The sequence below is a fragment of the Cyanistes caeruleus genome, chromosome 24 (assembly GCF_971803275.1).
Source record: "Cyanistes caeruleus chromosome 24, bCyaCae1.hap1.1, whole genome shotgun sequence".
NCBI classification, from domain to species: Eukaryota; Metazoa; Chordata; class Aves; order Passeriformes; family Paridae; genus Cyanistes; species Cyanistes caeruleus.
The window spans coordinates 1,552,497-1,562,500 of NC_141724.1; the positions used below are offsets into that span (position 1 = coordinate 1,552,497).

General features: G+C 64.3%; 1 protein-coding gene across 8 annotated transcripts in view; it reads right to left on the reverse strand.

Moving 5' to 3' along the window:
* The window catches only part of PLEKHA6 (pleckstrin homology domain containing A6), a 48,491-nt gene that overhangs the window by 21,310 nt on the left and 17,177 nt on the right, over nt 1-10,004 (reverse strand). The window contains exon 1 of one of the 8 annotated variants that reach the window (XM_086861599.1): nt 3,784-3,882. The exons of the other annotated variants lie outside the window; for them this stretch is intronic. The gene's annotated coding sequence lies outside the window, so the exon portion shown is untranslated. Of the gene's footprint in view, nt 1-3,783; nt 3,883-10,004 lie in introns of those variants that run through there. 8 annotated transcript variants of the gene reach the window in all.

Consider the following 10,004-nt stretch of genomic DNA (forward strand, 5'->3'; position numbering starts at 1 on the left):
GCTGGTGGCAGGGGAAAGGCGACACGGGGGGCTCGGGGGGATTTAGGGGGGCTCGGAAGGGCTCCTGGGCTGCCCCCAGCCCGGCAGGGCAGCGGGAAGGGCGGGTGTCACAGCGAGGGAAGCAGCCGCGCTGAGCTGAGCTCTGCCGCTGCCCTGGATTCAGCGGCTGCGTCCCTTCCCCCTGCTTGTGTCCCCAGACCATCCCTGGGTGTCCCCAGACCATCCCTGGGTGTCCCCAGACCATCCCTGAGTGTCCCCAAATCGTCCCTGGGTGTGTCCCCCTCCTCCCCGCGGCTCTTCCTTCCCCAGGCGACACCGGGAGGAAATCCCGGGCACCGGGATGGGCACAAACGGGAGGGGACAGACCCCGCAGGGCATCAGCACCCCCAAAAAATCCCGGGGAGCCCTTCACAGGCTGGGAGCGGGGAGCAGCGGGGTTTGGGATGAGCCGTGCTCCGCCTGGACTTTGGGAAGAGAATCCAAACCCTGCAGGGCGGGTTGGAAAATCCTTGGGAAGGAGGGAGGGAAAGAATCGGGCCGATATTTCCAAGATAGCTCCAAAGAAGGAAGCGGAGCACGGGGAGGCCGCTGGGCTCCATCCCGCCACGGCCCTGCTCCGGAAAAACTCGGGAACACCGTGGGACACTGCCCAGCATCGCATCATCCTCCCAAAAATCTGAATTGTCCCCGTTTGGGGTGAGATCGGCACCAGCGAGCACCTCAGGGATGTCCCCACTGCCCCATGGATGGCACCAGTGGTCCCAGCCTGTCCCAGAATGTGCCAACACCGTGGCACCAAGGAAACAGAATCCGAACTGAACCGAATCCAAATTAACCAAATCCAAACTAAACTGAATCCAAACTAAGTGGAATCCAAACCGAACTGAATCCAAACTAAACTGAATCCAAACTAAACCAAATCCAAGCTAAACTGAAACCAAACTGAACTGAATCCAAATCAAACCAAATCCAAACCAAATTGAATCCAAACTAAACTGAATCCAAACCAAACCGAGTCCAAACCAAACTGAATCCAGACTAAATTGAGTCCATACCAAACCAAGTCCAAACCCAAATCCAAACCCAAACCCACCAAATCCACCTGTTTAAGGCACGGGGCATGCAAGAGACGCATCCACGGACAAACTGCCACCACCCGTGGGCAGCCCTGGCCTCATGCTGGGCTCCGGAGCGGTGGCCAGCGCCCCGGTGCTGCCTGTCCCCCCATGTCCCCACGTCCCCAGGGCAGTGACTCACCCGCTCCTCCATCCCCACCAGCCAAGGATCCGGGATCAAGGTCCCCCAACGGCCGCGGGCACGTGCCAGCCCTCCTTGGAGGCTGGGGAACGAATCCCACTCCCAGATAGCAAATCTCACTCCCAGATAGCAAATCCCACTCCCAGATAGCAAATCCCACTCCTGTGCCCGTGTCCCCACCGCGGTGCCACCCCGGTGCCGCTGTCCCCAGGATGGGGACAGGGACCAGGGTGGAGCTGATGTCTCCCACCCTCACCTGCGCTGGTGCCTCTGTGAAGCCACCCCAGAAGGGACAGTGCCAGTCCAAGGGCCACATCCCCACTGCCACCTCAGCCCTGTGACAAGTGTCACAAGTGATGTGCCCCCATCAGCCGCCACCGCGGGGCCCAGGCAGGGCCGAAATCGGGGCTGTGGTGGCCGAGCCGCCCCTCCCTGCTGCTGTCACATCCCGCCTGTCACCACTGGCCACGCTCACAAGTCGCTGCAGCAGCAGCAGCAGCAGCAGCAGCAGCCATGGCCCATCCAGGGCTGCGCCTGCAGCCATGTCCCCAATGTCACCTCCTCCCCTGGCTGTTCTCCGAGCCATTCCCAAAGCACCTCGAGCCTTTGAGCGGGGTCAGCTGGCCACGGGGGCTGGGAACCCCCAGACCCCAAACACCATCCCAGGACCCCCAGACCCCAAACACCATCCCAGGACCCCCAGACCCCAAACACCATCCCAGGACCCCCAGACCCCATAAACCACCCCAGGACCCCCAGACCCCAAACACCATCCCAGGGCCACCCAAACCCAACACCATCCCAGGGCCACCCAGACCCCAAACACCACCCCAGGACCCCCAGACCCCAACGCCATCCCAGGGCCACCGGGCCCTGCAGGACACGCTGGCCACCAGCTCCCCATCATCCCTGTGGTTCCCGTGGGAGCCGCGCAGGGAGGGAAGGCGGAGGCGAAGGCTGAGCTGGATCCTTTGGGAAGCAGCCGGGCTGTGGAGCCGGCCCTGCCACGCCGGACAATGTCCTCGGGAAGGGCGGCCGGCAGCTCCCACGCACCCACGGCCCACGTGCCACACCAGCAGCGTCACACGGGGACATCCCGGCTTTGGGGGACGCGGGGAGGGACAGCGGGAGAAGCTCCCGGTGGGATGGACGGCCGGGAGCTGCGGAAGGCCGGGGATTTCCAGAGAACAAAGCGGCTGCTGGCAGCCAGCGCGGCCGGCGGTGGCGGGGAGGGCGAGTCCCCCGCTGCCGCGCCAGCTGGGGTCGGGGAGAAGCACAAAAAGCACAAAAAAAGCACCGGGAGTTTGTGTTTTATCTCCCTGGAAACCCCGGCTCGGTCCCAGGCACGGCCCACGGGGGCTGCCGGCCAAAACGCGCTGCTGCTGCTGCTGCTGCTGCTGCTGCTGCCGGGACTTGGACATCGGGGACATCCTGACCCCATGGAGGGACATTTGGGACGGGTGACAGCTCTGCATCGGGACAGAGCGGGTGACAGTCCATGCCCTGGCAGCGCTGGTGTCACTCCATTGTCCCCTCGTGGGGGCAGAGCCCTGGTGCCTTGTGTATGGGATCACCGGGCTCCCAGGGCCACCATTCCCAACCCAGGGCCACCATTCCCAACCCAGGGCCACCATTCCAGCCCAGGGCCACCATTCCCAACCCAGGGCCACCATCCCCACATGGAGCCACCATTCCCAACCCAGGGCCACCATTCCAGCCCAGGGCCACCATTCCCAGCTAAAGGCCACCATTCCCGATGCAACCCCCAAGCCGCCACCTGGACTCGCCCCTGGAGGGTTTGAACTCTCCCTGAGCTCTTTAGGAAGCCACCTCCAAGGCTGGAATGCCTGTCCCCAGCAAGCCCTGGCATCAAAGGAGCGCGGCCCCAACCCCTCCCCGGCCAGGTCAGGTCAGGGGATTACAGCAGCGGCGCTGGGAAAATCCTGCTGGGACAAATCCCCAGCACCTGCCCCGAGCTGTGGCACTCGATAATCACAGCCAGGTCCCCATGGGGCCGTGGGGCTCCTGCCAGCCCTGCTCGTCACCACCCTCGGGGCACCGGCTGCTCGCAGTGGCACTGGTGGCAGACAATGGCCCACGAGTGCCATGGGCTGGCTGTGTGTGCCACAGCCTGGCTCTGTGACATGTCCAGGCTGTGTGACACGTCCAGGCTGTGTGTGACATGTCCAGGCTCCATGTGACACGTCCAGGCTGTGTGTGACATGTCCAGGCTCCATGTGACACGTCCAGGCTGTGTGTGACACATCCAGGTTGTGTGACACGTCCAGGTTCCGTGTGACACGTCCAGGCTGTGTGTGACACATCCAGGTTGTGTGACACGTCCAGGTTCTGTGACACGTCCAGGTTGTGTGACATGTCCAGGTTGTGTGACACGTCCAGGCTCCGTGTGACACGTCCAGGTTGTGTGACACATCCAGGTTGTGTGACACGTCCAGGCTCCGTGTGACACGTCCAGGCCGTGTGACAGCGCTGCACACACACACAAACACACGCACACACACTCACCGGTGTCACCGCGCGTCCCCTCCGTCTGCCGAGCCGGTGGCTCTCCCGCAGCCGGCCGGGGCGGATGATTTCCCTTCCAAGCCCATGGAGACCGTCCTCGGTATCAATCATTAACAGCCGCCGCAGCTGCCACCAGCTTAACCCCCTCGGCTCCGGGCGGAGCGAGGAGCCATCCCTTGGCCCCGCTGGAAGCGCCTTCAGTGGCACCGTGACACGGCAAAGTCCCCGCAGGACACCCGGCCGGGCTGGCAGAAGGGTTCCCAAGGGGCTCCGCAGCCGCTCCTGCAGAGTCCTGGCTGCGTGTCCCCCTCCCTGTGTCCCCGAGCTGCCCGAATTGTCCCATCCCGGCGGGAGCTGCTGAAATCCGGCTGGTGCCGAGGGGCTGAGCCCCTCCAGGAGCGGCGCAGAGGGGCCGGGGCTGCTCCCCCAGCCCAGGATCGCAGCTCGGCGCTCTCGGAGCTCCCTCTCCCTCTTTTTTCCCCGCAGCTTTTCCAAGGAACATCGATGGCTGTAACTTTATCCCGCCGTGTTTACAACCCAGCTGCGGCTCTTGGCTCCCTCAGCCGTGCCGGGGGCCAGCTCGGCACCCGCTCAGCCGCCACACGCTGCTGTCACAGTGTCCCTGTCCCCCCCACACCCCAATGCCGGAGGTCCCCACGGGATCCATCGGGACCAGCACCCGCATCCCCATGGAGAGGGGCTGCAGGAGGAGGAGGAGGAGGAGCGGGAGCGCTGTCCCTGCGCCTGAGCCCTGCCAGGCGGGTGGACAGATGTCCCTGTCGCCTCCCCCGCCCCCCGCCGCGCTGCTGGCGGCGTTACCCAACCTGCCGAGGGGTTGAATGATTAACCTCGGGCTGCGCCATCGCCGGCTGCCTGCGCTGTCACCCGCGGCGCGGTGGCACCTGGGGACCCTGCGCTCCTGTCGCCAAGCCCAGGCGCCACCAGCTCCCAGGAGCATCCCAGGTTCCCTGAGCTTGTCCCCAGAAACAGAGGGGAGCCATGCCTGTCCCTCACCCCTGTCCCCTGTCCCCTGTCCCCTGTCCCCTGTCCCCTGTCCCCTGTCCCCTGTCCCCTGTCCCCTGTCCCCTGGCTCTGGAAGTACTCACAGCACCGCCCAGCTCCCGCTTCCCGACTCGACCACCCCGGGAATTTCACCCTTGTCCAGCCCCAGCTGCAGCGCCGGGGGCGTCTGGGCTGGAATGATCACAAAGAGCCTTGGACAAACATCTGCACGGCACCACCCCCGGGCTGCAGCCAGGCCGGCCGAGGGATGGTTTCAATCACGCTCAAATCCCACCAAACGGCCCCAAAACCGCCCAGGGCAGCGAGCCAGGCACAGCAGCCGATAAGGCCCTGCAGATGTGGGGCTCGGTTTGGCTCCCCGTGTCCGTGAGATGCCCTGGAATGAGCACAGATTTGGGAATTCCTGTTCCCCACGCCTACCCGGGATGTAAAGCCACAAACTCGTGCCAACATCCCGAGTTGGGAGCACTCAGGGGGTGCAGGGGGGTGGAATGAAGCATCCCCCTGCTCCCAGCAGTGATTCCTGAGGCCCTGCAGATCCAGGAGCTGCTATTCCCGCTCCAGCCCACCCGGATGGGGCGCAGGGTGAGCCCCAGCCTGGGCTCCAGCAGGTTGTGCCACTCCCCGTGGAGCCTTTGGGTGTTTTTTGGATAAATTCCCCAATTTCCCGCTGCCGGATCTCCCACTCTCCAAAAAGCCACAAACGCGGCGTGTCAGGGCTGTGAGACAAGCACGGACAGCGGCAGCTTCCACATCCCTGCTGCCTCCACGGGATCCCAATTTCCCGGCGGTGCTCGGAGGCTCTGGATCCGGGGCTTGGGCAGCGCTGGCTCTGCCCCAGCCCGGGAGCTGCAGCGCTGCCAGGCCCGCAGTGATTCATCCCAACCCCGCGCCCCGACCTCCCGCAGTCAAGCCCCGACACATTCGGCACATTCCTGGCATAGCCGGCCCCGCGGAGCCCCACACCTGCCGGAGCGGGAGGCTGGGAAGGTGCCAGCGGCACGATCCAGGCGCTGCCAGGAGATTTATGGATCCCAGGCGCGTTTCCCAAGGCCGGGATGGCAGGGAAGGAGCGGCTCCGCTCTGGTGACACAGCAAACTTGTCACCGTGGGCAGCTTGTCACCTCCCCAAGCGTCCCAGTTGCCTCGCTGGTGCGGTGCCACACGTCCCTCGCGTCGGGCTGGGTGTGAATGGGGAAACTCTCCTTTTTTAGATCTGATCCCGCACCCTGCCGGGGCTGGGAACAGCCTGTCACCGGCGGTGACACAACCGAGCGCGGGTTGTGCAAGGGCTCTGCGCCCAGCAGCTCCCAAGGACGGGATCAGCGCCGGCTCCTGGGTGGCCGCGGTGGCTCTCCGGCCCCAAATCTGTCTGTGGCACATCCCACGGCCCCGGGAGCGGCCTGGCCTGGCGTGGGTGCCAGGGAAATGTGCGGAGAGGCCAAAAGCATTCCCGGGTGCCTGGGAAGAGCCACCGTGGAGCCAAACCTGGCACTCATGGATGCCCCAGACCCTCCAAAAAAATGGGCACGTGCCCACCTCGCCAATCCCCCCGCACAAAAGAACCAAAGGTCTCCTAAAAATCAGGTTTGTCTTCAGCAAAAAGATCTAAAAAAAACACGCTCGGGGCTCCCCAAATCCCAGGATCAGGCTCAGAATCTTTGCCAGGGTTTCCTCTGGCTCTAAAGCGGTGCCATCCCTTGGGACACCCCGAGGGGAATCACAACCTTTCCCTCGCTGCCTTGGGATGCGACAACCCTGATTTGTTGTCACCTCCTCCAGCCCACCGCACCCTGCTGTGCCTGGGACGGCCGGGAACGGCTTTCCCGGTGAATCACAGCTCATTCCCGGCTTCCCAACCGCGTCCTCATTAGCGCCCCAAGCCCGGAGCAGCCCCTGGGAACAGCTGCCAGGGAAAAGCCGGGAATCTGCTGGGGGAAAAACAGAAGGAGCCGAACCCACCCCCGCACACACCCAACCAAACCCTGGGAGCCTCCCGGGCGGCGCGGGGACGGGACACACCTCTGTGTCACCAAACAGCCCTGGCCGTGTCACTTGTCCCCCTCCCAGCGCCACCTCCGCAGCGCCACGGGCGGGTTGGGCTCTGCAGGGCGAGTTCTCGCCCTGAATGGAGTTTAGTCACCGTGGGACGCTTCCAGCTGGAAATCGGGACTGTTCCAGGCCGCCGCTTCCCAGAAATTTGCGCAGGAGCCCGGTGCCAGCTCCCCCCTTCCTTCTCCCCCAGAAATAAACGCGGGCCCGGCTCTCCCTCCGCCCCGCGGGGAGGAGCAGCCTCGGGATCCGGGGAGGGAAGCTGGAAGGACGGGATGGCTGAGCCGGGCTGGAGCCGGGCCAGTCCCAGCCTGGAGAGAGCCCTCGGCGGAGCCTTTGGCGGCGGCGGAGCAGCTCGGGATCAGCCCCTTGGGATGGACAGGGGATTCCCCTTTGGAATGCTCACAGAGCCCCTCCAAGAATGTCACAGGATCCCTGCAAGGGTGTCACAGGATCGCCTCTTGGGATGGCCACAGGATCCCTCCAAGAATGTCACAAGTTCCCTACAAGGGTGTCACAGAATCACTTCTTGGGATGCCCTCAGGATCCCCTCTTGGGATGCTCACTGGACACAGGATCCCTCCAAAAAACATCACAGGATCCCCACCTTGGAATGCCCACAGGATCCCTCCAAAAATGTCACAGGATCCCTCCAAGGGTGTCACAGGGTCACCTCTTGGGGTGCCCACAGGATCCCTCCAAAAATGTCACAGGATCCCTCCAGAAATGTCACAGGATCCTTCCAAGGGTGTCACAGATCCCTGCAAGGACAGGAGCCGGGACCAGGGAACTGGAGCAGACCAAGGCACTGGAACTGGTTTGCTCTGCCCTGGGAAGAGCCCGAGGCTCATCCCGCATTTCCAGAGGGCTCAGCTGGGATAAAGCGCGTGGGAAGAGCAGCCGGGAGCTGCGGGATCACTCCTGCGGGTGCCTGTGGCTCCGTGGCTCCTGTTTTCCGTGGGTTTGGGTCAGGGATGTTCCATGTGATTGGGACCCAGGAGCCACCGGGAATCGAGGGAATGCGATCCCAGACCTTAGGGAAGGAGGGAAAAGCCGTCCATGCCTTTTCCCCTCTCATCATTTCCTGTGCCAGCAGGACGGAGCGAGCTCAAGGACAGACAGAGCAGGATGGAGCCGGGACGAGCTCAGCTCCAAACCCAACCCCTGCCAGTGCTGGAGAGTTCATTCCCAGCTCCCGGGCATCCCATGGATGGCTGGGAGCCACGGGATGGAAACCTCAGCCATCCCACATCCCACAGCAGGGCAGGGATAACCCACCACAGCAATCCCAAATCCCACAGCAGGGCAGGGAAATCCCACCACAGCAATCCCAAATCCCACAGCAGGCCAGGGAAATCCCACCACAGCAATCCCAAATCCCACAGCAGGCCAGGGAAATCCCACCACAGCAATCCCAAATCCCACAGCAGGCCAGGGAAATCCCACCACAGCAATCCCAAATCCCACAGCAGGGCAGGGATAACCCAGCACAGCAATCCCAAATCCCACAGCAGGCCGGGAATGAACCACCACAGCAATCCCAAATCCCACAGCAGGCCAGGGAAACACCAGCACACCCACACGGTGCTGCCTGACAGGGGCTGGGGCACCTGACACTGGGATTTGGGGAGGAAGGGGCTGTTCCAGGCTCCAGGAAAACACTGGGAAGCGTGACAGAACCCACAGGGAAGGATCACTCTAAAAGAGCCTTTCCTAAAACATCCCTTTAAAGAGAGCGAAGCAGGAGACACAGCGGGGTCTCTCCCAGGTGACTTGAAGCAGCGTTTGCAGGAGATTTTAGCTGGAATCTCCAGGAGAATCCCAGCCGGCTCCCTCAGGGCTGCTCCCCCAGGCTTCAGGGATGGCTTGTGGGAGAGGGGGAGCCCCTCCAGCCGGGCAGGATCCCCCGAGCCGGGCAGGATCCCCCGAGCCGGGCAGGATCCCCTGGGCCGGGCAGGATCCCCCGAGCCGGGCAGGATCCCCCGAGCCGGGCAGGATCCCCCTGGGCCGGGCAGGATCCCCCGAGCCGGGCAGGATCCCCCGAGCCGGGCAGGATCCCCTGGGCCGGGCAGGATCCCCCGAGCCGGGCAGGATCCCCATGGGCCGGGCAGGATCCTCTCCCACATCCCGGCTGGAAGTGGAGCCCTGTGCAGGCACCAGCCCTGCCAGCCTCCTCCAGCTGCCACACCTTCCCTGGAGCTCCGGAATTAACCCCTGGCAGAGCGCGGCCGTGCCCGCCGCGCCACCTGCCCGTGCTGGAAAAGCCTCTCCCCGTGTGACCTCCGGGGCTGCGTCCCCTCCCCGCGAGCTGCTCCAAACCCGGCCTTTGGCTCCCCCGGAGCAGCTCAAACCCCTCCAGCACCTCCATCCCTCGGAGTCTCTCTCCGTGCCGTTTTTAACCCCACCGCGGCCGGGCAGTGAGGACGGAGCAGCCGCCCCGGTTACCTGCTCCAGGTGCTGCCGCGGGGAGGGCGGAGGGGCAGAGCCGAGGCGAGGAGCCCCGGGCTGGCGGGGAAGGGACGGGAAAAGCCTCGGTGGCCTCCGGGAGCCGCCACGTCCGAGCGCGGCGGGAACAGCCCGGCTGATAAGCGAGGGCTGAAATGTGAACCTGCAGCTTGGCAGGTTCCTATATAAACACCGCGCACACCCCCGGCTGCGCTGCCTCTCACGCCACTCCCGCTGCTCCCGGCCACGCCAGGCGCTGCGACAGCGACAGCGACAGCGACAGCCACGCTGCCCGAGCCCCTTGTCGCCAGTCCTGCCCTCCCCCGGGCTGGTGCCAGCCCCAGGTGGAGCCTCTCGCTGGTTTGGGGTGGTGCTTCAGGAGTGCTGGAGCTCCACGGAGCGCTCCGGGTTTGTGTTTTGGGAAGGGGACGGGACCCGCGTCCTCCCGGCCATGGGGGAATAACCGGCTGGGAGAAGAGAATAACGCGGGGTTCCGCCTCAAAACAAACAGGTGGCTCAGCTGATGGGACACCTGCGGCCATGGAAAATGTCCCCTTCCCCAGCGGTGACACCACGGGGGACAAGGGCAGAGCCTGCCCCACCCTGGGGGGACCCTCGGCTCGCTGGGGATGAGGTGGCTGATGGCCAGGACCGGCCACACCGTGCCACCTCTGGACTTCCTTGTGCCACCACTGGACTTT